This window comes from Neovison vison, chromosome 7, assembly GCF_020171115.1.
Source record: "Neovison vison isolate M4711 chromosome 7, ASM_NN_V1, whole genome shotgun sequence".
NCBI lineage: Eukaryota > Metazoa > Chordata > Mammalia > Carnivora > Mustelidae > Neogale > Neogale vison.
This window is the reverse complement of record NC_058097.1, coordinates 160,087,250-160,114,132: the sequence shown is the minus strand read 5'-3', so window position 1 is coordinate 160,114,132 and position 26,883 is coordinate 160,087,250. Positions and strand designations below refer to the sequence as shown.

The following is a 26,883-nucleotide window of genomic DNA, read 5'->3' as shown; positions in this document are numbered from 1 at the left end:
GACAAACCTTTACTCAGCCAGTCAGTCATGTAGCTGGCATCCGAACAAAGCAGCTATGGGAGTACAGAGGAGGAGGAGGGGCCAACTCTGCCTGCAGAAGGGAAAGAAGCTTCTAGAAGGAATGGCATGTCCCCAGTGTGGATATCTGTTCCAGAAGTTGTGGGACCCAAGCCAGGGTCAATGAGAGAGAGGCATAAAAATGAGGCTACAAAGTAAGGCTGAGATATAATAGGAAGGGGCCCTGAAGGCCACCAGGGGAGTGATGGTCAGCCAATCTTCCAGAAAGGTCTGGCAGCACCTTAGAGGACAGAGCAGGGGAGTAGAGTGGAGCTGGGGAGAGTGGTGAAGGCTCCCACAAGAGTTCGTGAGGGCAGCTATGCCAACAAGTCATTATCCATCACTGTCCACACCTGGCTGCCCTACCTACGCCTCTGGGGACTTGCTGGATCTACAGACAGAGCTGAACAGCTCTGCTCTCCTCCTAGGGGAACCCAAGCAGAGGAAGAGGCCATAATCACATTTGCAAATCTTGGACGCACGCTGCAGTGCTCTGCAGTCACTACCTCCAGAAGCTGCCTGGCTAGATTCTTGCCTGGGCCCACACCTGGGCCAGCCAGAGACAGAAACACCATCAGGTCTGGGACTGGAGTTGGAACAGTCTTACTAAGGGGACAAAGGCAGAAAGCCCACCCACTGAAGGCTACTGATGTAGGTCCCAGACATACCTCAGATTCAACCCCTGCCTCCCTCCCTCCTCTGACAGTATGGAGAGTCGTGGGACAGACAGCCAGGGAGGGCAACGGAGGCCTTCACCAACCAGTGTCTCTCCAAACTGGGTCACATTCACTTGGGCTTAAAGAAAGAGCACAAGCACCCCTACACATTCCAAAGCCTGAAGCCTACTCCTCAAGCACAACTCAGCGTCATGAAAGAGACTTACTTGATTCGTAGACATCACAGCAACTAAAGTCATCTCCTCATGGGACAAGCCAAGTACAGGTTGCCACGTTCCCTTAAAAACAAGAGCCAGGCAATGAATGTCAGTTACATTATCTTACATTACAGCCTCCTATCTTCTCCCGGCCACAAGGTCCCACAGGCTGGGGACTTTACCCCAGAGCTACTCAACAAGAGGAAATGCACAGGGAATTTCTCTCTGTGCTCCAAGTTTTGCATGTGAAGACAGGAACTGCTAGGTGGTTAAACAAATCCCACTGTGTCTGCTGTATGGGCCTCCTAGGGTTTATCACATCGCTAGGCAAAGGTTTACAGAGAAAGTCAGAGGGGTCTGGAAAAGATTACTTCAGTAGCTCCTTTAGCAGAAACAGAGAGTGCCAGAATTTCTAAGGTGAAGACATGTTGAAAGTAAGTCAAGCTGAAGTAAAAACTTGGTAGTAAGTCACTAATGCGAAGCCTGCCATGTTTCCCAAGGTGGAAAGGGTCCAAAGCACTAAATAAACTAGGAGGTTCTAGAAGCAGACCATCTGGTCATGGCAGAGTTTCCTAAACAAACTACTATCTTGGCTTTCCTTGACCACCCGGATGGTTTGGTCATATCCTCCCGCTTCTCCAGAAAAATGCCCCCGCACCTGTTTGGAAATGGAGCCCGGTGTTCTAAAGCACTTCTAAGAATTTACTTTCACAACTCCACATTTCTGAGAGGTGGCCTCAAGAGGACAAAAGTCAACACAGAGGAGAAATCAGAGATGTCCAAGAGGTAACACACATATTCCACTGACAGAGACATACTTTGCTCCACAGGGTGGTGGGCTGACTTGCCCACATGGTCACACTTGTATTTTCTCTGTACACCAGGGTCTGTGTGTAGAGCCTGGGACTTGAACTCACTTTCAGAATTCTCAGTCTACGAATGTGAGAGCAGCTACTATCTACTGAGCACTGGCTGAACACGGAACACACACTGGTAGACCAGATTCTGTTCCAGTGGCTCCTCACAGACTGGAAGAGAGGCCTAGAGAGCAGAAGACCCCGGCCCCAGCTCCATGACACAGCAGGATTCAAGCCCAGGGCTGGTTGACCTAGTGCTCACCGGCTTCCCAACCACATCGAGGAGAGACGGGTCCCAGCACAACCCACAAGCAGCCTGGTGAGCTCCCAAGGCAGCCACTTGGGGAGAAGTTCCAATCACCACCATCATGATCATCATTGTCAAGCCACACCTCTCAGGCCCGTGGCAGTGGACAAACAGGCTGGCCTGCCTCACCCACATTCTATCAGCCTGAGCTATAGGCTCAGAGAGGTTGGAGGACTCCACTTCTCTGCCCCACTGCTTCTCAAAAGAAACACACAGCACTCTCTGCACAGTGGGATGCTGGTGGGCATTCCTGGACCGGTCTGTAAGGGCTGACCATTGGTCAAATTCCCATAGAGGCCTGGCCACATTGGAATCCAGCCACAGCAAGAACCAACTCAATTACTCTGTCTGACCAACAGCTAAACATACTTCAGACTCCCCTTAACTCCACTAAACCAGAAGGTCCTAGGGCCCAGCACCTCCCTTCCCCTTGAGGGGTCTCAGTTTCTTTATCTATAAAATGAGAAGTTTTACTTAATTAGTGATTTCCTCACCAAAGACCCCCTTCCAGCTCCTCCCCTCCAAGGGCTCAGACTTTAAGAGACACCTACAAAGCTCATCAGAAGTTAAAAAGAAGAATTAAAAGGATTAAGGAGCCCAGGCACTACAGGGGGTTAGCTCAGAGGACACTCCCAGCAACCTTGTAAGACAGGTGGTACAGTCAGTGATGGGGGAAGGGGGGGATGCAGGGGGACTGAGGTATGGCCAGGCAAGTGCCTCACTTGGCCACAGCACCTGGGACTCACAGTGGAGCTGGCCTTAGGCCACGCCCGTGTGTGTGCTCCTTGACACAATGTTTCCCTTTGTAACAAGAGGAGGAAACAATGTCTCGACTCAGACTTGCCATCTTGCCAGTCCCAAGCAAAGAAGCACCAAGTCTCCAGGCCCCTGTGCACCTAACTTGGGTGGTTCAGGAAAGATTTCCTGTGTGGTTAAGTTGCTTCGGGGACTCTAGGAACATGAGAGTACCTCAGGGAACCTTTCTCTCCGCTGTGCTCTTGGCCGAGCTCCACAGAGTCAGGGTCTTCATGGAGGGACCCCGAGCCCTTGGAACAGGGCCTGGCACACACCAGCTGCTCAGTCAGCATTTGCTGAATGAAGGACTGAAGAACTCCAGAGGTGAGATGCACTCAGGCTCATTCAAGAACCTTTTGGTGTAAGTTAGGGTGAGACACTCCAGGAGTGGCTTGGAACCACAAAGCTGGCCCCTCAGCAGCCAAAGTCTCCAGCCCACATGCCCCAAACCCCCAGACAGAGAAGGAAGGCTCTGAGGCTGACCCAGGGATCAGGTGAGCAGCTGCTAGAGCAAGAGAAGCATCTGAGCATAAAGGCCACCCATCGAGGTGGCCATGGGCTCAGGCCCCAGAATCAGGCAAACCTGGCTTCCCACCTCAGCTCTGCCACTTGAAATTAGTCAGATGGCCCTGGGCGAGTCCCATATTTTCTGTGAGCTTCCGTTTCTTACGTAAAAATGGGACTAATGTTGGTACCTACTCCGCAGGTTTGTTGTTCTGAAGAGGAGGGGAGAGAATGTGGTTCAGGATGCAGCCCGTGCATGCAGCCCACACTCATGGAGAGGACATGGGTCGTGACTGCACTAGAGTGGATGGTAAAGAGCACAATCGGAATCCCCTGCTTGGGTGTGAGCCCAGCTCTCCTACTAGCTCGCTGTGTGACCTTGGAAAGGTTGCTCCACTTCTTTGTGCCTCAGCTCCCCAGTATAGAACACAGGATTGATTACAAAGACTAAATGAGTTAAGTAAGGTAAAGACCTTAGAATAATGCCTGGCACAAAATAAGCACTCCAGACCAGGGAGTTAGTATCATTCTTAATTATTAATATCACAAGCATCCTTCTCCCTTTGTTCCAAAACAGAGTCCACCCCACCTCCCACTCCTCAACCAAAAAGGTAGGTATGGGACTCAGGATAGGTTCATTCTGAGTATCTTCCCTCCTTGGCCATGATCTTGAGTACAAAGGGTATGATGCACCTGTTCTCAGTTGTGCCAGGTTCTAATCTAAAAGCCTGGAGAAGGCCTGGTCCTCTTGGAATGGGTGGAGAGTTGTGTGGGGTCAGCTGGGAGCTGCCCGAGGCCATGGGCCACTGAGCAGGGGATGCCAGAGCTCACCTGTTCTTTTCCTGGTGCTGGATTCTGTAGCATTTCCTTTGAGTCTGAGTCTCCCCTAGAACCTTCCAAGGCATCCCATTTTTGCTTAAGCTCATTCAAGCTGGGTTCCTGTCACTTGAAACCAAAGAAGTCTCAACTAACAATAGCACTCAGCAACTGGCTGCTTCGTTAGTAAATCCCACCTGGGGAAGAAAAGCCAGCTGTACATGGTCAGTGAGCCCCAGCCAGCCAGGGAAAAGTGAGTGTGGTCAGCAAGGGGTCTCTGCAAAGAAAAGCAATAGGAGGCTGCTACAAGCCCCTGTCCCATGCCCTTCCCGGGAGAGAAAGATGCTGCAACTAAAAATGGAAATCGCCCCGTACTGAGACCCCTGGCTGGGAACCCAGCCTCTGACATGGGTCCCTCTCACCCTGCCATGAGAGGTCTGAAAGAGGAAGAAGAGAAAGGGAAGCAGATCTGCATGGACTTCACAGTGGTGTGGAAAAAAACTCCAGGCAGTTGCTTGAGACAACGCTTTTCAGAGGAGGAAGGAAAGTGCTTCGGAGAAGGGAAACCACCTTGTCTGGGCCCTTAAATTCGAGACAATTTCCCTGGTGCAATCACCTTGAACTTGCAGCACAGTCCTAGGAGCTAGATGCTCATCCAACCCATTTTCCAGTGGAGGATACTGAGGCTCAGAGAGTGCCATGTCTAAATCATCAAGGTCATGCTTCTAGTGCCCGATGCCCCCAGTCGACCCACCAGGGATGCTGCCATGGATGCCAGCATGCTCGGGTCCTGAGTCTAAGGCCTCCTCATCATCCAGGCCTGTGCCAGACACCCGGGGGAGATGGTCACATGCTGCTGCCTCTCACTTACAACCTGCCCTCCAGCCCCACCCAGAGACAGCTTCCCAGAGGAAGGGGCTGCCTTCGGGTGCTGACAGTACAGGAAGCATCATGATATCTGGAGGCAGTCCCTGGGCACGTTTCCTTCATCAGTGACTTTAATCCCCAAGAACCGCGGTGTGATGTATGGGCATGGCCCATATCCACGGATTTTAACCAAAATACGCCTGTCAGAGCCCACGCGGAGTTTCCCAGGATTTGATTTTCTGTTTTTTTTATTCTCAGTCACCTTTCCCAAGAGGTCTGACTTGACAGTTGCAACTACAGCGCAGGACACAGTACCGTGCTCAGCAGGGTCTCATCTTCCCACCACCTTCCGGCCACACTAAAGCCAGTCTACTCCTGTGCCCCCAGGCCCTCCCACAGCTTCCTCTCAAGTCCTTCCAGGAAAAGAAGCTCCAGCTTCAGGTATGTCTTAAAGAGTTCCAGAGAAACAGCAATAAGAAAAAACCAAAACCCTCTCCTGGGAGCAAAATCACACTGATTGCCTCCCCATGTCCCGCAGCATTAGCCAGGGGGCAGACACACACCTCCGCACCCAAGTCTGCGCATAAGCAGAGGGAGGCCGATGCAGATGTGAACTTTGGCTGGTACAGACGGCCTCAGCTGCCACAGGAGGGGTAGGGACGACACTCAGGTCAAGCAGAGCAGCCCTGGCAGGGCATGGGGGTGGGGGTGCGGGAGGTTTGCTAAGCCCTTCCGAAGAGGTCTCCCCCATGGACCCACGCAGACACCCACGTCACAGTGCCACATGGTGCCCGAGCCCCTGCCAGCTGGTGGCCTGCTTCCTCTTTGTTTTGGAGGAGCCCTGTTAGGGCAGTGGCTATCCCAGTCACAGGGGACTATCCAGACAGGTATTTCCCTTACTCTTCTTTTTCTTTTCATAGTGATGCTATTTAAATAGCTCTGCGATTTAAAAAGAAGTAAATCAAAAGGAACAGGCTGACTTTCCTTCAGGGCATGACCTGGTCGCACTGCTGGGGCTAGGAGTGATGGCCGCAGGACCCAGCACAGCCTGGTGTTGGGGGGGCACACAGTCTACCTGAGGACTCCAGGACCAAGCTGGATCAGCTGGAAATCAGAAAAGGGATGGAAAGCTCTCTGGGAAGTCCCATTTCCTACCCCTCCCCCGCCTGGTTCCCTTGAAAACAGCCAGGAAAAAAATCACTCAGTGAGAATACGCTGAGTGTTCTGGCAAAGACTATGAAGAGCAAGAGAAGCAGGGGGACACTGGCAGTAGAAGGAAGAACACTGTGGCCAGGCCCGCTGGCACCTGGCCTCGAGGCCAGCCTCACCCCCGCCATGGCCTGCTCAGGCAGGCATGGCATTTTGGCACTGAGGCTCAATTGTTCCCCTCTGGGGGACAAGGTCTACCTTTTAAAGCTAGGGTGTGGATTAAATACAGCAGTGCCTGTCAAAGGCTGGTAACGGCTGCCACAGGAGAGCCACTGACAAGCGCCAGGAATGGCAAGCTGGCTAAGTGCCTTGGAAGGTTTACTTCAGCAGAAGCTTACAACTTCCCTGGGAGGTAGGTACCACATCTTTAAGTTCAGAATAGGAAACAGAGACTCAGAAACGAAAGCACCTGCCCAAAGTCACCCAGCTCACAGGAATCACAGCTAGAACACACACCCAGGCCAGCCAGACTCCCAAGTCCTGGCCTCTGCTCTGTTGCCTGCCGTGGGGTAGGTGCTCGAAACACATTATATAACATGTAGATGCCGAGCTGGGGGCTGCTGACTCTCCACCCAGGAGGTGCATGGAGAAAGGGGGTGGAGTTTGGGCCAAGAGGGTTTACGAAGATTTCTAGAGTAGACAGGGCTGAATCCAGGCACTGGAGATGAAGAGAGGCAAAGAGGATGAAGCAAAGCCCTGCAGACCAGAAACACAGAAGCAAGGAGCAGGAGGCAGAGATGGCCAGGCAGGCGGGCAGAGAGCGGCCGCGCAGGGGGAGGAGAGGAAGCGGGGTTAGCATGAGGGCAGGATGAGCCACCCTAGCTATTGTCTTGGGGGCTCGTCCACCTAGGAGCTTTCTCACCCACACCCCAGTGACACTCCTGTGTCTGCTCCTTTGGTCATGTGACAATCCTGGAGGGAGGCAAGAATCACAACCATAAAGGCTCAATAACCCCTCTGTCCACACAGCAGGCCCAGCACCCAGCGCAAGCAGCAGCTCCTTGCCCTCGCTGCCGTGCCCACTGGCCAGGCCCCAACTCTAACTCCGGGACACGAGGAATCTGAACATGGCCACGTGCATGGAAGTATCAGCACTGCCACCCAGCCTTCAAGGTTCCCCGGAGGAAGAAGAGCTCTAGGACATGATCTTCTTAGGGCTGGCTCCCTATCTCCCTGCACATCTCTTCCCCACCCCTGCTGGGACGCTATTGGTATTTACTCAATAACGCTTGCTAAGCTGAACTAAACAGAAGATTCCTCTGCTTAAGTGACAGCTCTGGAGTTTGAGAAGTCTGGATTCAAGTCTGTGCTGGAGCCCTGAGCTTAGTCCCACTTTTGCGTGAAGGATCACTTGCCTCTTTCGCCCCTAGAAAGGAAGTGCCTCCCACCACCAGCAGTCACTACTCTGGCACCCCCAGGAGCCCCCCTGCACCCTGGACAGGGTTCTGGGCACCCAAACTAGCACCTGCTCCTCCACCTAGGAGAAGCATGGGTGCCAGCCTCCTCCCGCTTCTCCTCCAACAGCAGGTACCCTCAAGGAGGATCTGTGCTCAGGCTTGGCTCTGGCTCTAAATATTTAAAGCTATAGGGCCATACTCACTGTCTCCACTTCCCAAGCACAGAGCACAGAGTCCCAGCCCAGGCCTCAGACCCACGGAGAGGGGAAATGTGAGTGGAATGGAGGTGATTTGAGCAAGTGTCCACAAGCAGGCCTGGCTTGTGCCTGGCTGTGTCCCTGTCCCAGGCCTGTCCCTGGCCTGGCTGTGCTTTTTTGGAACTAACAAGACATGGAGGGGATGGGAGGGAAGAAAGCAGAACTGTAGAAAGGTCTGTTGGTCCCATGGTCCCCACCAGCCCTCCTGGGGCAGAGAAGGGCACAGGGGAAAGGAGAGGCTCCGTGGATCTGAGCCTCTAGACCCACGCTTCCTGGGACAGGCAGGGGACCACACATTCTGTTACCTTCTGCCTGTGGGTCTATGGACAGATTACTAAACTCTGTGGAGTTTACCTATTAAATGGGGATAAGAACGGATGACCACAGGGGACAGCTGTAAAGACTGAGTAAAACATGAATGTGAATGTGCCTGGCTAACTGTAAAGCACCCTTAGAAACATCAGACATTTTCCATAGTCCTTGCCGGGGGGGGGGGGGGGGGGGGGGGGAGGTGCAGGTCAGACTACGCAGGTGCTAGTGAAGTGGAAAACTAGGAACCCATTCCATTTGGCAAACTTCTTTCCACTTCTTCTAGGACAAGGCACTTGTCTCCAGGGGTTTCAAAACAAACAAATAAACACTGAGACCTATTCCCTGGTCTCAAGCACTCACAGTGTGATGAAGAGTTGTGCCCACATTTACATAAGGCAAAACAAAATGCTACCAGAGGGCCCATGCAAAGAGGGTGGGACATTTTATTCTGGCCTCAGAGGTCAAAGGAGGCTTTTATAACATCATAATAAAATAGTTATTAGCATAACATTAACTCTCAGGGCTTGCTGGAACTAGGGTATTCTGGGTATTTGCATGGCTTACCTCATTTAATTGTCCTAAAATTTCTATGAGTGAGTTTGCAGATAACAAAACTGAGACACAAGGAAATTCATTCCTATCCTGGCCTTACATGGCAGGTAGGTGGTAGAGCTGAAATCTGTACCCATCAGACTCTGCTCCTCTGGCACATCAGGGGCTGAGTCAACCAAGACAGGTCTCAGGCACACTCTGTGGCCAAAAGGCTCTGATAAGGCCCATGGAGATGAATCACTGCGGGAAGGTGCTGACTTACCCACATTATCTCCCATCGTGTGCAACCCTGACTCTGGCTCCAAGGTCCTGCCGCTGACACTGCCCCTGGTCTATTTGTGAAATTGGCCACAGCTCTGTATTCCCCAAGGATCCATGTCAGCACCAATACCAAAGAAGACTGATGGAGCCTAAATGTCAACGTGCATGTACACAACAGATCACTCATGAAATAATTTGTTATTATAAAAGGTAGTTCGATGTCAGAGGGAAAAAACTCTGAAATCCTGGTTCTGCCACTTACTGGCTGTGTGACCTTGGGCAAATCTTAGTGTCTCTGAGCCTCAGTTTTCCCATCTGCAAGATCTCAGGCAGGTGTAACAAAGATGAAATGATGTGGTACGTCTAGTGCACACCACAGACATGCTAAGCTATGGTTAAATAAATGATCTTACAAAGGATTTCCACTGGAAAATCATTCTCTGCATGATAATATCTAGTGATAATATTTCTAACTCATATTCATCTGCCACTAAGCTAAATCCATCACATGCATTATCTCATTTAGTCTTTAAAAGCATAGTTTTCTTCATTTGACTTAGCTTTAGGACCACAGAAAGGGTATGCCCAACACAGTAATTTTACCTATGCACACCTGTATATGGAGAGAGAAACAGGATGGTCGGACCAGCTAATATCTCCTGGGTACCCCCTATATACCAGTAACTGTTCTAAGCATTCCACATTTAGTAACTTATTTCATCCCCAAAAATGCACCTATAAGGTAAGTCCTACTTCATCCCCATTTTACAAGGGCTGGGGCTTGAAGCACAGAGTGGGTAAGTAACTTTCCCAAGGCCACCGTGGCAGGACTCAAACCCAGAGCCCAGATTCTTCAGCACTATACTCTTCTAAAATAAAGAAGTCATTCTAAGCTTGTCATTCCCCCTCCAACCTAAGCTCTGCCTTTGTTCCCCTTCTGCCAGTACCTGCTCGCCCCCTCCCCCCTGCCCCACTGCTCTTGCTCCCCAGCTCCACCACCACAGTACCTAAGTCAGACATGTCAAACTAGTAGAATTTTGTGGGCCCTGGTTACCTGGGCCTTCAGCCCCCTATATCCCATCCTCTACAAAGTCACCAGGGCCATCTTACCACACATGGCCCTCTGCTGCTCAAGCACGTTAAAGGCTCCCTGCTGCCTAGACTGAAGCCCCCAGTGGGGGAAAAAGCATCAACTGGGCCTCAAGGTCCCTGCAGGATCTGGCCTGGCCTCCTTCCCTTTGGCCCCAGACCTCTCTTTTGCTGGCTTCTAAGTGCCAGAGGCAGGGCAAGTCAGTAAGGTCTTTCCCGACCAGCCCATCTAAAATTCCGGCCTTCTCCACAGCCCTTTTCCTCCACCTATACCCAGAACATCCTGTCTTCTCTCCTGCTTAGTGCTCTTGATCCACCTCATGGCCCGGCCTCAAAGGTTTAACCTCATTGTTTACGGTCTCTCTCCCCCTCCTAGAACATTAGGTCTATGAGGCAAAGGATTTTACCTTTCTTTCCCTTTCTATAACCATAACACCTTGAAGAGCTTCTGGCACAGCATAAGAACTCATAAATATCTGCTGGGTGAATCGACATTAAAACATGCCCAAGAAGAAAAATGTGCAAGCAGAACAATGGTGGGGAACAGCTAGCATACCTTTGGCCTTCTTCTCTGCTCCTGAAGACGTTTCTGGAGCAGAGGCTGTCGGTGCCAAGATCAAGATGTATGGCGGCCAGAGCCTTTCTTGTTCATTCTCCCTGGAATTACAGTAGGACAGCCTCCCATCCCTGTTCTGAACTTAGATGGGTGCTTGCCCCCCAACACACTCTCTCTCTCTCTCCCTGTCTTTTTGAAGGCTGTCTGCCTCTGTCCTGAACGCACATGTCCAGCCTCGTCTCCTTCTGCCCACCTTCAAACCAAGCCATCTCCCATCTCCCCGGGCCTCTACACCCACTAGAAATGCTCTCTTCTTCCCTCCACGTACCAATTTGCACTTCATGGACTCTTCTTCATCCAGATCAAATGCAGTCTCCTCCCCACCCCCCACCCTCCTTCTTTCCCTTCAGAGCCTTCCAGGCGTCTCCAGCCCCTAGAAAACCACCCACTGCGATCTCCAGCATCCTATGGAATTAGTCATGAACTACCTTGTGATTGGCTTTCAATGATCTGAACCGTTACCACAATCTCCTCCATTTTTTTTTTTTTAAAACATGTATGTCTTGTTTTCTCAAGTATGTGGTGAATGTGTTTTGGAGTAGAGGTGAGGCTGGGCCCTACCCACACTGCCATCCCCATAGCACAGGGCCCAGGCCACACAGTAGGTGCTCAAAGGTAATTACCTGCCCAAGGTAAACAAGTCACTTTCCTAATCAGGTCATTTCCTCAATCCCAGGTGCCTGGACTGGCTTCTCCCAATGGCCTATATATTTTTCTTCAGGATCTGCCCTGACCTTGGTTCTCTGCAAGGCCAGTCCTGGGCTTCTGTTTTCAAAGGGGGTTAAACTCATTCTAATCATGCTCCCCTGCGCTAGGCAGAAAAGTCCAGTGGGAGAAATTTCAAGGTCCCACAGGTCTGGGGAAGGAAAGTACATCATTCTTGGAGGCAAACCCAGGCTTCAGAGCATTTCAACTACCTCAAATCCAGGAATTCAACAGGGAGTAAAGACCACAGTGTGAGCTGTAGGTGAGTCATGGTGGGAAAACCAACACTTGAGGCCCAGTGCACTGACTCTTAGTAAACTGTGATTACAAGAGCAGCAAAGTCTCAAGCTCCTTAGGAACCTCAAGAAGAGAGTCAGGGAAGAGGCGGTTTACTCAGACGCCCCAGGTGCCAGGCTGTAGACGAGGGTCCCCTTGGGTCCCTACTGTCAGGTGAGTGAGCTGCCACTAGCTCAGTGTGCACCTGAGGAGCGGAGACCCATGCTAACCAGGTGAGTCCTGCTTGTTCCAAAACCACCAAGCAACAGTCCCGGGTTGTCTGTGGTTGGTTTTTTGTTGTTTTAAATTTTGAGTAGGAAATACATTCAAAAATCAAAACTCACAGAAGTATACAGGAAACGTGTCCCTTCTACTGTACCTACCTCATCCGCCCCCACTCCAAACCAGGGAACCACTCTCCTTGCTTATGCCTCATCTCTGACAATCTTTTTGTGTATACACACAAATATAAATATTTATTCTTTTCTTTACGTAACTGATACACACATCTCAGTGCCCAGCTTGGATCTCTTAAAGGGATGGACTTGGGATGGGGCCCGAGACAGAGGATCTCTATGCAATAAAAGTGTGAAACAAAAAGGAAACTATTCTGGAGAATACATGTTCCCTTGAGGACCTGAGGCCTCAAGGGAAGGTCCCTGAGGGCCCCATGGGGTTAGCTGCTAATGGAATCTCAGGCCAGCCTGAGGGGAGCTTGGGTGGTAGGTGGGGGCATGGGTGTGGGGAGGGAAAACACCAAGGGAAGTCCTAAAACCCCACTGGCTGAAATCTCTGGCTGGCCTCACCTTCCAGAAAAGGGAGGAAGTATCCATAGAAACAGGACTAACCTGATTCCCGCAACAAGAGCAGAATAGGTTAGTGACCAGGAGGATACAGGAACTATGGAGGAAAAGCAATCATTTCCTCTGAAATTTATGAGACCAAGAAGGGGAAGCTGGTGCCTGAGACTCTCACAGACTTCAAATGGCTGGAGCACGGAAGGGCTCTGGGACCTGAGATTGAGGAAGTCAATGATTCAGACTCCAAAGCGGTTCCAGTTCTGCAAAGGAGTGATGGGGGAGGGGCAGTGAGGAGGAGGGAAGGGGAGGAAGGGGGGGAGGAGAAAAAGAAGGGGGAGGGGCCTCTTAGGAAGCAGGCCACTTACCACAGAGGTTGAGAGCCGGACTCTGGGGATAAACTGGCTAGACTCCAACTCTCTTGAGCTAATCAGTTAACCCCTCTGTGCCATAATTTCCTCATTGGGAAGTGAGGCAAGTGACAAGATCTACCTCATGGGGTTGGCACAAGAATTCAATGAGTTCATGTTCACAAAGCCCCAATACGAGGACTTGGCACGCAGACAACTACAGCACATGTTGTGGAACAGGAGCCGGTGGTTGTCGAGGGAGCCCTTGACAAGGCCAGCTGTTAGGAAGCCCACATCCCAGTCACGGGAAGAATGCATAACCAAGAAAACCCTAAGACGGTGATGCAAGGCCTGTTCCTGCGACAACCAGAGGAGACAAGCATGGAAGGAGCTCAGGCTGCAGAGCAGAGGGCAGAGGGCGGGAGGGTCTGGGGGCATGGCGTCATCTGGAACCAAGAGGTCCAGGGGCAGAATTGGCTCCCACTCCAGGTACATAGGGGCCCCTCTCTAAAAGGGACATCTTTAGACTGACAAAGATCACAGACTGAGATGAGAAAGGGAGATGGGATGGGGGACAAGCTCAGTTTTAAAATACATCTATTTAGATATTTTCAGTGACTGTAAGAACCCTGACCCAGAGCGCTGGAAACGCTTGCAGATGAGACCGCTAAACTTCCGGCTACATCTCTTCGGGGCAGCCTGGGGACTCTTGAAAGCAGTCTGGGGGCCCTTTGGGAACCAACAACATGTGCTATCAGCCAGAGTCCACTTCCTCCTATGACAGGATACTTGGTGGGAGATGGAAAACTGCAATAGGCACGGCACATCCAGATTCAAGAAGACTTCGGGCCAGAAGTCAGAAAAGCAAATGGAAGGCGACTCAGGAAAGGGGCAGCCTAGACTGCCAATCCCAAAGCAAGCTGATGAAAGATCTAACGGTGCCTAAGGGGAGGTCTCTAGTAGCATGCCAGAGGGCTCTCTCCTGATAAGCATTTTATCAGCAACGGGGGTGATGCTATGGAAGGCATATGTTTAATTTAATTTTATTTATATTCAATGAATTGACAAATAGTGTATTATTTGTTTCAGAGGCAGAGGTCAGTGATTCATCTGTTGGGTATTATACCCAGTGCTTATTGTATCACATATCCTCCTTAATGCCCATCACCCAGTTACCCCATCCCCCCAACCCCCTCCCCTCCAGCAAGGATAGGGAAGGCATACTTAATAGGATCCTGAAAGAGCTCAATGGAACGTGGTTGCACTGAATTTAACAAAGTGGAAATTTAACAGAAATCGTTGTTCTGAATCAGATGGGAACAAAATAGGAGGCTCTGTATCTAAGTTCTAAAGCCACACCTTAAGGACAGAGGAGATGCGGCTTAGCAACACCACATGTTAAAAAGATCTGGTCAGCGGTAACGTCAGTGAGTCAATGGTGTGATGGAGCTGCCAGAAAAGCTGATGCAACCTTGGGCTGCATTAAGAGGAGCAGAATGGCCTCAACGAGGGGGGTGATGGCTCCCTCCCTCTGCTGTGGTCATACCACACCACGAATACCATATGTGGTGGGGGCACTGGCCTCAGCGCATGAAAATCTGAACATGTGGGAGTTTGCTCAGAGGAGAACCACTGGGAAGGTAAAAAGAACCGAACCTACATCACAGATTGCTAATCCGGAAGGAAACTCAAGAGCGAGGAAGAGGGCTGCCTTTAAATACCATGTTTTACTAATTAGAAGTTGCACATTTTCAATTATAAATTGTCTGAAGGCAGAATATATCTTCTAGTCCCTTAACATCTAAGTAAGATTGAGAAATGCATCATCATTTTACCAAAATGTAATAATGTGTCAAAAGAGCCACAAAGATGGCAGAGTCAAAAAGTGAATTGGAAGAGTCAGATTCTAAAACTGAAGATGTTTTAGAAATGCCCTAACCAATTTGCTTTCTTCTCTATGTACATACAAATGTTATGGGATATAAACTTGGGCCTAAGTCTAAAAGGGGTCTTCTTTCAGTAAATATAATACTTTTCAGAGGTAACACAGCATTGTTCCACAATTTAATTGGAAGCACTTTTTTCTGAAGGTACAGGAAATAGTGGTACTTCTTCCAATGGGTGGTATCATAGACTGGATTTAAAAACCGTATCTGAGGTTCTGACACAGGGAGGGAAAGAGGCAGCTTGTTCTCTGTGGCTTCAAGAAGGAAGACTGGGACCAAATGCCAGAAGCTTTCGGGAGCCATGAGGGAGGCAACAGGAGGAACCATTCAAAGATGGAACAGGTCCGCTCTGATCTGCAAGCCCAGGCTAGACCACCATGGTGGAGAAGTCAATCACCAATGGACAGCCCTATGGTTCCGAGATCTGATGGTGAAGATCTCGCCACAAAGAGAAAAGCGCCTCATCTCTCTTCTTTGCACACATAGGTGCTTCAGCTGAGCCATTCTCTTAACAAGTCACTACCCAAAGTACCCAGCCACTTATGGAATAGGACTGAATGGAGGCCAGAAGCAAAGAGGAGCCCTGACCACATCTGTGGGCTGGTTTGGGAACAGACTTGATGAGGAAGAGCCTCGATGGCCCCTAGGTGCCAGGCACCAGGCTAGGTGTGCTATGCGCATTGCCTCATTTAATCCTCACAGCCACCCTGACAGGTGAGTATTACCATGCCCATCTTCCAGAAGAGACACACGAGGCTCAGAGAAAGAAAGTGTATTGTCAAAGGTTTTACAGCTCTGAAAACCAGGGTTGGTGGGACAACAGGAAGGAAATTCCAGAAATCTTGGTTGCAGAATGCATAAATGGAGAGATCAGCTGATCAATGAACCAATGTGGTCTCATGTTGGTAGCACTAAAAAAAAAGACAAAAAGAAAAAAAAAAAAAAGACAAAAAACTGGTTCCGTGCGCCCCACCCCCCTACCAATAGCTTCCCAGGGCACTGAAGTCACACCATTTGCTGTTTGCAGGAAGGATTTATTCCATCATATACAGCAAGGGTGTTTCTGAGACCTCTGTGGCAGAGAACAGGTGCTGGCAACCCAGCTCAAATGTCAAAGCCTTAAGCACACCGGGTTGCCATGCCTCCTACCAGCCAGGTTAATGGGTTAACGCTGAAGCTGGCGGAAGCTGAGCTCAGCTTATGTCCCCTCCCCAGAGGGCGGGGGAGGGGGGGAGGCTGGGGAGCCAGCCAATCCCCTGCCTGGAAATATCAAGTCCTGCCCCACCTGCATGCCAAGCTTCCTCCTCCACTGGGGAAGTAAACCCAAAGTGAGCACCAGAAACCCAGGGCAGCACCCTCCAGAAAGGGATATTCAGGTGCTTGTGAGACCACAAGCAAAGGAGGATCAGACCCTTCAGAGGTTGGCCCACAATGCTCCATGAGTTTCTGACACCTGCAGAAAACTCCCTACCCCACCTCCACTCCCAGCACTCAGGGCTGGCTGGATCCCAGCCTTCCACACTTCCACAGCTCCTGCAGGCAGCCCCCATGTTTCTACCAGGTGGCACCCTGAATGTGCCTTCACTTTTCCACATTTCTGTGCGCTGTATCTCTGGCTATCTCTCCCTACAGAAATCCTATTTTCTAAGTCCCATTTCAAGCACCAAGTGCCACCTCCTCCAGGAAGTCTCACTTCGTTCCACCATGACGCTCTCCAAAGCACGTTCCACACTCCCCCTTGATATGTGGGCAGCCCTAGCTTGTCTAATGTACCTCCATGTGTTAAGTAAGGGCTCTGCTCCTGTCGTTCAACGCAGCACCCCCAGCTCGGCAGCTGCACCCTGAGCTCAGGAGCCTTGGCCGTGGTGCTCCGTGTCCTTCCTGACGGCACCCTACTCACAATCCTGACTCCCTCCTCCACCTCTCCCCAGCTGACTCATCCCCTTGGGTTCAGCCCTCCACTGATAGCTTATCAGAGATAAACTAATCTGTCAACATATCCTTCCCAGTTAAATTCTGTATTCTTCGTAAACCTCTGAAAAGAAGGACTGAAAACAAAGGCAGGAATTTTAGGCCCTAAGGCCTTGGGGGAGGTATTTCTGATAATGAAAGATCTCACACCAAGCCATGGAGCAAGCCAGTGCTACAAATTCGGAGAATGCTAGAGCTGTGACAATGGGCGCAGGCCTCCGTCCCCAAAAGCAAAGGCCAACTGCAAGTAAGGTTGCCCAAGTCAAACTACAGATCAAGGCTGGTTAGCAATGGTGGAGGGAGAACAGACTTGACTCCCACCTGGCTGGGTGACCTTGAGCAGGGAACCACACCTCCCTTGCCTCTTATCCATACCAAGAAGCCTCTGAGCCTCAGTTTCCCCCTAAGTAAAAACCACGGTTGCGGGAGTGAGAGCTGGATGATCTCAGAGCGCCCTTCCAATCTGACATCCAACATCCTGTGACTCATGGCCTCCGTCTCTCTCTCCCTCCCTCCTGGGAAGACAGTATCATTTGAAACTACCCTAGTTCCACTCCCTGCTCACCTTGAGCCCCACCTGAGTCCAAAGGGAAAGGGAATGCTAAAGATCTCCCAGCCAGTCAGCAGGAAGCACTGGGGGAGGGGGGGTTGCCACCGCAGGTGAAAGGAAGGGTCAGAACTGGGGGCAGGTGTTGGTTTCTATGGACACAGAAATGCCCCTCATTCAGCCGCCATCTGTCCCAGCCTGGAAAAAGACAGCTGGTTGCCTTTGCTTCCCTGACCTACCTTTTTAAGGGATTACAACTGCTTGCCAAATTTAAGTGCTGCTCTAAAATCAGGACATATAAGGTCTCTCAGCCTGGACCGGAAGGTTTCAGACTGGGTAAAGAGCAGGAGCAATGCAGAATAAAGCTTGGAGTCAAACTAGGCCGCTTTGTGCAGCCATGCCAATTAAACATCTTTAAAAATAGCCTCTCTCTTCTCTCGTGCTGAAGATAAAGATGAAGTTTCAGCAATAACCAGACATCTGCTAGGAGCTTCTGAAGAGATCACAACATAAACACCCCAGAGAGCAGCCATAAACAGCTCAGAACCCTCTCCAGGCAGCCAGCAGCTCCTGCTCATTAGGGGGGTGGGGGACACAGAAGGAGGTGGTGTGGAGAGGCTAGCCTCCCCAGGACCGGAGGAGGTGCTTGTCCGGATAGAAAATAGAGAACCAGCTACCTTCTGCAGGGAAGTAAGAGTTCAGGAACCCACCAAGAGGATTTCCAGGAAGCCATCCAGAGGATTCCAGGCCCCTGTCATTTGTTCCGAAGATGGGTTGCTCCTTGAAGGTGGAAGTAAAGACATTTTTGAATGCCCACCCCTGCAGGATGCTTCATAAACAAATATTTTAAATTTATCTCTATATCAACCCCTTGTGGTAGGTGTCTTTATATAGACTAAAATACTAGTGTTCATGGACTTGCCCAAGGCCACACAGCCAGGATTTGAACCCAAGTCTGTCTTAGTGGGATTGTTTGTGCCTATCATCAGAACAGGCCCCTGAGGTTTATTCTCAATGTCCAGGCTCTCTACACTCACAAATCTAACACCAGGAGATTCGGCATGGGGAGAGGTAGCAAAGTAGGGGGGAAGGGTAATAGTTAAGCATTGGCCAAATGAAAGAACCGCCATCTCAGCAGCCCTATGGGCCACTCCACACCCTGGGTGTTTCCTAGCAGGTCCAGAGAAAAGCAAAGGAGGAAACAGGTACCAATCGATGTCTAGATTCTGTCTGCCAGGATCCACAGGAGACTAATGATAGCAGATGCCACTGAGGAAGAGAACAGGGTTGGGGGGGGCGATTGGGGACGGGGCTGGAGGATGGGCAGGGCAGACTTTTCATGGGATTACCTTTGTCCTGAGTGAATGAGTATGTTACCCTCATCCATGCATGCATGGGGGAGGGTGGCGGGAGTGCCCTGTGTCTGTGTGTGGGCGGGTGAGTCATTTTTTAAAGAGAGTCCGTCCGTGATGTCAGGTCCAAGATAACAGACACACCCAAGCTAGAGATGGAAACCAGAGCAGGCAGGAGTGCTGGGCCCCTGGCTGCCACAGACTGAGAAGCCTGAGACCTCATCCAGAGCCTCATCCTTCCCTCCTGACAGTCCTGTCCTGCAGCTGTGGGCAGAGAGCTGACAAGCTCTCCTGGCATGGGCCCCATAGTCCCCAAGGCCCCCATTTGCCCAAGCCCCACAGGACATTCCCTGAGGAAAGAGATGGACCTAGTCCTCACTCTAAAGTCTGGAAAGAGGCCTCCCCAGTGGCCCCATCTGTTCCTCTCCTGTTTCCCCTTCATCTGCTATCAGACCCCTACTCCTTCAGCAGGGGTCTCCTCACCTGCCTTCTGCTTCAAGCTGTGCGGAAGCCCCTCTATCCTGATACTCCGAGCTGTCAGTGCCCTGACCACACAGCAGCCACGGACTCTACTCATTACACCTCACTACCCCCTTCCGATCATCCAGTATGAACGGCTCTGTCCAACAGATGGCTCAGGGCTCTGCCAGGGCCTCAGCAGGCCCTAGGCCCATTTTGCTCCAGGCAGCAGCTCTCCTAGGGACCAAAGGACCCAACTGGCTTTTTCCTGGAACTGCTTCACCCTCCTCTATACCTCGTCTCCTGGCCCCAGGTACAAGCTAAACTCTGCAATCCTGCAAATCTTCACTAGATACAGTCAGTGCTCAGATACATAGCCAAGGCCAGCCACTCAGAGTCATGAGAGCAAAGCCGTGGTTTCTGCATCTGCTACAAAATGCTGCTACTACCAAGGCAAGGCCAGAATAGGATGTTCCTAAACTCCCACTCTTGCCTCTGGCAAAGCTGGGCTTCTGGACTGGGTGTGTCAGAAGCTCCCCGCCTGCAGACCTCCCGTAAACCTTCTCTTGTGGCAGCTCAAAGATCAAAAGCTACCATCCAGCTCCTCACCAACCTCCTCTTGCTGCCTACAGAAAGGACATCTGGCCTGGACATCCCTCACTGCAGGGAAAGGAGAAAAAACGGAGCCCCAAGCCAGCAGGAAACAAGTCTCTCCTCGGAGACCCGCCAATACCTGTGTATTCCCCAAAGAGCCATCTCACCCAGCCTTGGAAGGAATGCCAGTGCAGCCAGGGATCTGGGCTGGGAGATTCGGGGTGGGGTGCAGGCAGGGAAATTACCCAGACCCTCAGGGGAGAGAAACACTAGTGCAAACAAAGAACATACTATAGTCTCAATCCTAAAAACACCAACACTGTCCACACACAATTGCCTGCCAGCACCACCATGGCGACAGGCCAGAGCTTCCTAGGATGAGCTACAATGATATTTAGGTGCATGGAGGGTACTGGGCAATTAAATTACATTTAAGAAACGCTATCACCCCTGGCCTTCACCAAAGCCTCTTCAGGGATGGACACTCCCTCAGCAGTAGACAGAGAAGGGAAGGGCCTCAAAAACCCAACTCCACGGTGATCCGGTCTTGCAGTGGAAGTTTGTTTGTGACCAGAGGCTGCGTATCCCCTATCATCCCTGCCAGCCCTGAGTTTGTGAGGCCAGATGATTGGTGCTTTAGAGAGGAGGAGACTTATCAGTGCAGACCAGCCGGGTTTACTACCTCAGGAGAAGATGCAGGGAGGACACAGAAATGGTGGAGGGAGCGGTCAGACCCCCACCCCACTCCCCAACAAAGTGAGGTCCAGGGGGTGTTTGGCAATCAGGCACTTCCCCAAGGGGACAAGAGAGCCACTGGGGCCTGAAGCTTTGCCCTGCCTCCCTGACCCTAACAACCATGTCATTCTGTGTTCCTCTGATAGCTCAACCTTCCTGAATTAAAAAACAACAACAACAAAAAAATCAAGAGCCTACCATTAGAATGATTTCATTTTGGGGAGTCCAAAATGAAATCCTCAGGAAGGAAAGGGAGGAAGTAGAATGGGAGACAGGATAAGGCTGCATGGGTTCCATGGCTCCCTGTCTCCTAAACCCCAGCTTTTTTTTTTTTTTAATTCCCTAATTTGAGGAAGCCCAGGTAAGTTCTTTAAGATAATGTCATAAAACAAATAAATAAGTAAATATCAAAATCACGGTGGCTCTGACCTTATCCACATATATAGCTATACAAAATGCAGGTATAATTTTGTCCACCCATTCACACTGAAGAAAATTTGCCTTTTTTTCTTTCCTTCTTTCTTTCTTTCTTTCTTTCTTCTTTTTTTATTTTTTTTTTGCTTTGCTTGGAATAAATTTTTTAAATTATTTTTATTAACATTTAATGTATTATTTGCCCCAGGGGTACAGGTCTGTGAATCACCAGGTTTACACACTTCACAGCACTCACCACAGCACATACCTTCCCCAATGTCCATAACCCAACCACCTCTCCCTATCCCCCCTCCCCCGCAACCCTCAGTTTGTTTAGTGTGATTAAGAGTCTTTTATGGTTTGTCTCCCTCCTGATCCCATCTTGTTTCACTTTTTTCCTTCCCTACCCCTCAAGCCCCCACTTTGCCTCTCAAATTCCTCATATCAGGGAGATCATATAATAATTGTCTTCTCTGATTGACTTATTTCACTCAGCATAATACCCTCTAGTTCCATCCACATCGTTGCAAACGGCAAGATTTCGTTTATTTTGATGGCTGCATAGTATTCCATTGTAGATATACATCACATCTTCTTTATCCATTCATCTGTTTCTGGACATCTAGACTCTTTCCATAGTTTGGCTATTGTGGACATTGTTGCTATAAACATTGGGGTGCAAATACCATTTCAGATCAGTACCTTTGTATCTTTAGAGTAAATACCCAATAGTGTGATTGCTAGGTCATAGGGAAGCTCTATTTTCAACTTTTTGAGGAACCTCCATACTGTTTTCCAGAGTGGCTGCACCAGCTTGCATTCCCACCAACAGTGTAGGAGGGTTCCCCTTTCTCCGCATCCTTGTCAACGCCTGTCATTTCCTGACTTGTTAATTTTAGCCATTCTGACTGGTATGAGGTGATATCTCATTGTAGCTTTGATTTGTATTTCCCTGATGCCGAGTGATGTGGAGCACTTTTTCATGTGTCTGTTGGCCATCTGAATGCCTTCTTTGCAGAAATATCTGTTCATGTCTTCTGCCCATTTCTTGACTGGAGTCTTTGTTCTTTGGGTGTTGAGTTTGGTAAGTTCTTTCTAGATTTTGGATACTAGCCCTTTATCTGATATGTCATTTGTGAGAAAATTTGCTTTTTTAAGAGGAAAAAGAACCCAAGAGTTTGGATTTTCCATTAGAAAAAATGTTTTTATTGTAAAAACTTGGGGGAAATACTAAAAGATGTCTAAAGATGAAGGAAAAAGAATCAAATCTAGCACTGCCATCAACAAAGAAGGACTTGCTTCGTGGAAAAGACTATGTGAAAAACAACAACAAAAGCCCAAGACTAAACAAACAACAAAGAAGGAAAAAAACAAACCAAAAAAAACCACAAAAAACTCCTCACTGTGAGGGCTATTTGCAGAGGGGGCCTCTCCCAGGTGGGTCAGATCTTAGGGAGATTTGACAGGGCATTCAGGAGTGAAGCGTACCTTTCCCTTCCCTCCTGAGCCCCAAGTCTCCTTCATTAGGATGCCCACAAAGGGTCCAGAGGCGACTAGCTCTTCACTGCAAATTCAGACAAAATACTGAAAGGTCATGAGTGTGTGTCAACCGTCCCAACCAGCCAGCTGTGATTTGAGAAAGGTTCCACAACTGGCCAGGTGTGGGGCAGGTTAGGGGAGGCTCAGGAAGGTGTAGGGAAGGAGTGCTGCCTGGGCAGAGGTATGCAGAGTTCTCCGTGCAGCCCAAATGCCAAGTGTCTGGGTCAGAACATGGTGATGCCCATGGCTGAGTAAGCAGGGATTCCAAGCTCTGGCAGAAATGACCTCAGTCCCTGTCTGTCCCACAGATGATCGGGGGAGACCGGTTGCTGATTGGGGCATAAGGGCAGCCATCTGGGCTCCCTACCACAAACCAGAGCAGTGTGGTGAGCACAGCAAATAGTTCTCCTCTTATTTCACGATGTTTACAGACTGACGCTTGCTGAGGAAACCTCCACACGCGAGCAAGTCATCTTTTTTTTAAACCTCTTATCTAAACACAGTCACAACCAGTCACACAAGCCCAGGACAGGGTTCATTCACTCAAAACACATTGCCCAAGTGGCTGTGACACCACTGGACAGAGGCTCAGCCAGTCTCCGCCCCATCCCAGATGCCACGCAGGGATCCAGCTGGGCACCCAAGCAGATTTCAGCCTCACAGTGTTTGGCCGCTGGTGGGGGGGGGGGGGCTTAAAATGGAGAATCACGGATAAGTAAAAACTGGAGAGGAGTCTGCCCCAGCTTAAAGAAGCATAAACGGACTAGCAACCAAATGCAGCATACAGATTTGGATCCTGATTCGAACAAACCAACTCGAAGGTCCTTTCTGAGACAATCTGGGAATTCTGAATACAGACAGATGAGACCAAAGAACTATTGTTCATTTTCTTACATGCAAAAATGGCAATGTGGTTATGCCCAAAAAAAAAAATTTTTTTTTAAATAGATATATACTGCTTTAGATAGGGGGAAAATGACATGGTATCAGAGATTTGTTTTAAAATACTTAAGGAAGAAAGGACAGAAGGGGAGAAAAAGCGAGAGATGAAGCCAACCCAGCGTAACCTTGACTGCTAAAGCTAGATAAGGAGTGTATGGGGCTCGTTATGCCATGGTCTCTATTTTTGTGTCTGAAAATGTTCATGGATATGGCAAAAGAGAGGACTGCAGTACATTATGGTGGACAGCTTCATGAAGATTAGGACGAGAGGCTAAGGGAATATGGAGCAAAGAGCAAGAAGTATTTGTAAGAACCAGGAAAGAAATCTGTTACGTTTGGTAAGGGTTTTAAAAGCCATTTCATAGCTGGGTAGGAAACCATGTTCACAAAGAATTACAAAAGAAGTTGGAGGAATAGTGAGTGCAGTGAGGGAGTTGCCCATACCACCCCTCCAGAGGACAGAACACAGCCACCAGGTTTTCCTCCTTCCTTCAGTCCTTAACTCACCACCTCGATCTCATTCATACAGACTAAGACCAGAATTTTAGCTCAGTTACCAACTAGCCATGTGAGGTGGTGGCAGGGGGATAGGGGGGTAATCTTCCCCAGTCTCAGTTTCCTCATCTGTAAAATGGGAACAGGCCCAACAACTTCTTTGGAAGGCTAATGTGGGGTCCTACTGATATAAATAAAGAAAAGTCCCAGCGTGATGAACAGTATTCCCTTCTCTGGCTCTTTAAACAATAGAGACTTTTAATCTTGGCAGGGCTTCTAAGACAAGCAATGTTCAGCCCAAAACTTCTTGCACCCATACCTTACCCCTCCCACCAGAGTCAATGCTCTCCACCAAACAGGCAGGACCTCTCCACTTCAGAAGCAGGGAGTGAAAGGGACAGGTCCGTGGCTGGCAGGCACACCCAGATGAGAGTATGAACATGGGCGAAGAGGAGAAATACGCCCCAGTTACAGGCAAAGGAAGGTTACCCAGCTGATGCTCTGCTCCTTGTAGCTCCTGAGAATGGGGCTCCAATGAACACAGCTAAACCCAGCCTCAATCCATGAGATGCTTTTTACTAAAGAACAACTGGTTGGTATTAGGCTAATCATGATTTTCTTTTAGAAGAGAGGTATGAGCAGAAAGCCACAGCTCCAGGACTAAAGAAGGAAGGAGGCACATGGAAAAGTGATAGCATTTTTTTTAAAAGGATATGCTCAAACTGAGGGTTTCAATCACCTTACAATCATAACTAGTATAGCTCAACAACTGTCCCCCCAAAACAAAACAAAACAAAACAAAACAAAAACAAAACAGAATTGGATCTAAAGTAGAGGTTATTTCAGCTAAAAGTCTTCCTAGACCATCCCAGAAGCCAGCTTTCAGAAGTGAGACCAAGTCAATGGCACAAGCAGGCTTCCTCTCCAGACCCTCACCCCCCAGATGGTACCCAAACACCAGCAGGTCAATCTCTCCCCAGTAGAGCATGAACCAATACCAGCCATTCATCCCTGACGGGAGGACAGAGTGAGCAAGTCGTCTGCAGGTTGAACAACCTGGGCTAACCAGGGTCATTTCAAGAGCTTTGCTGAAGAAGCAGCCTCTGAATCTTTAGACAGAATCTTTTCAAAGGCCAGAAAGCTCCAATCACACACAGGAGCACCATGACCCTGCAGACATCACCTTCCAGGGCCATAGGGCAGCAGGAAGAACACTGAATATAGTTCTGGCAGAGCCTGGTCCAACTCCTGGCTCAGCCACTTTCTGTGTGACCTTGGGCACTTAAACTACCTGAGTCTGTTTGCCCACATCTAAAATGAGGAAGGTAGAACTGAGTGTTTGGAGAGTAACCAAGAAATCTGCTGCAAAAGTGCCACAGGGCAGGACTCATCTGTCCCTAGCCACATAATAAATCTGTCTTCTGCTGGAAGGCAAGTTCTTACTGCAAGGAGTCTGCAGAACGTCGGTTGGGGCTGTCCTGGAGACTTGACGTCCACTTGTTGGTCCCGAGAAGGGGACAGGAACAGAGTTGGTCCAGGTGCCAGGCACCCAGGCACATAAACACCAGAGGGCCAACCCCCTGCTGGCTTTCTTTCTGAGGGACCTGCCCACAAGGGGGCCAGTTAGTGACTTCACACACACACACACACACACACACCAGGAAACCACAGAAGACTAGAGTGAGCAAGGGAGGCTGACATAAAGACACTGGCAACCCCAAGCCCCACAAGGCTCAATGGCCATCAAAATTAAAGCTCTTTTGGCCTTAAGGACCCAGGTTACAGAATTAATACAGTGGAAAGAGGCACACAGTTTACTCTGGTTTCAACACGCCTCTTCCCCATTCAGCAAAGGCTATGATTCCCAGCTCTGTCGGGAGGCTGGTCTAGGATAAAGTTAACCCCACTTGCTCCAGTCTGGAAGCCAGGTCAACAAGGGCTGACGCTGCTGGCAAAACCCTACTTTTCCCCAGGTTTAGTCAATGACGACAAAGCGGGACCCAGAGACGCCCTTGCCGGGCGCTCCCAGGCCTGGGGTGCGCCTGTGCTGCTGGAGGGCACACTACAGACAGGACAGCTCCGCGGTCCCCTGGCCACCTCCACACCGCGCCCCAGACTCAGTCTCAATCCCAGCCCGCAGGCGGCCAGGCCACTGACTTTTGGCCCAACTTAACTTCCTGTTGTTAAGGAGGGAGGAGAACCAGGGCGGGCAGGGGAGCGCCCAGTGAAGAGCCAGGAAAGAGCATGAACAGAGCGGAGCCCAAATTATGGGAAAGCAAAGTTTGGGAATGGTCTGCCCCGGCGGCATGCGGTACTGCTGGCGCGTCGCGCCCACTCCGTGTTGACGTTTGGAGATTTTCTGGGCTTAGAATTGCAGGGTTTGGGTGCTGGGGCGGAGTGGGAGGTAGTTCGGGGTCCGGGTGGCAGGCTTTTATTGCGTTCTTATCGATTCCGAGACCAATCAGGCAGCCCCGGCCTCCCCGGGCAGGGCCACCTGCTTGCCGAGCGCCCAGCGGGGTGGGTTTGAGGAGAGAGATGCTGCGGCCGCACCTGACTGTCCCCGGCGCGGGCCAGGCTCGGCTGCCACGGTCCCAGCCCGAGCCTCCCTCTCTGGAGCCCCGCACCTTACCCCCTTACCGAAATCCGCGCCAGCCACCGAGCCTCGGGTCAGCTTCCTGCCTTCGCCTCGGGCCGCGGACCCGGCGGTCAGGACCCGCGGGCGGCCTGCAGAGCTGGGAGCTGGAGAGGAAGCCCCGCGCAGCCTTAGTCAGGCGAGCGCCTGCAGTTCTGCGCCGCGCGGCTGACTGAGCTGGGAGCCGCCCCCATCGGCGGCGCGGCCAATGGCAAAGCGGCCGGGGGCGCACTCCGCCCCCGGCAAGAGGCCCGCGGCCAATGGTAGTGCGGCGCGGAGCCCACCCCCGCTCCACGCCCGCTCCGCCCCCGTGGGGCCAGCTGTCACCGCGTCTGCCGGCGGGCGCACGTGGGCAGCAG

The 26,883-nt window shown here is 50.5% G+C and overlaps 1 protein-coding gene across 17 annotated transcripts in view; it reads right to left on the bottom strand.

The window, feature by feature from the left end:
• MICAL2 (microtubule associated monooxygenase, calponin and LIM domain containing 2) overlaps nt 1–26,667 on the bottom strand; it is a 213,252-nt gene extending 186,585 nt beyond the window's left edge. For 11 of the 17 annotated variants that reach the window (XR_006385669.1, XM_044258839.1, XM_044258838.1 and 8 more), the window contains exons 1-2: nt 26,530–26,667; nt 941–1,012 (exon numbers count right to left, since the gene is read on the bottom strand). The gene's annotated coding sequence lies outside the window, so the exon portion shown is untranslated. The remainder of the gene's footprint in view (nt 1–940; nt 1,013–26,529) is intronic. The other 6 variants (XR_006385670.1, XR_006385671.1, XR_006385672.1 and 3 more) reach the window with 2 other exon arrangements.
• Nucleotides 26,668–26,883: the final 216 nt, after the last annotated feature.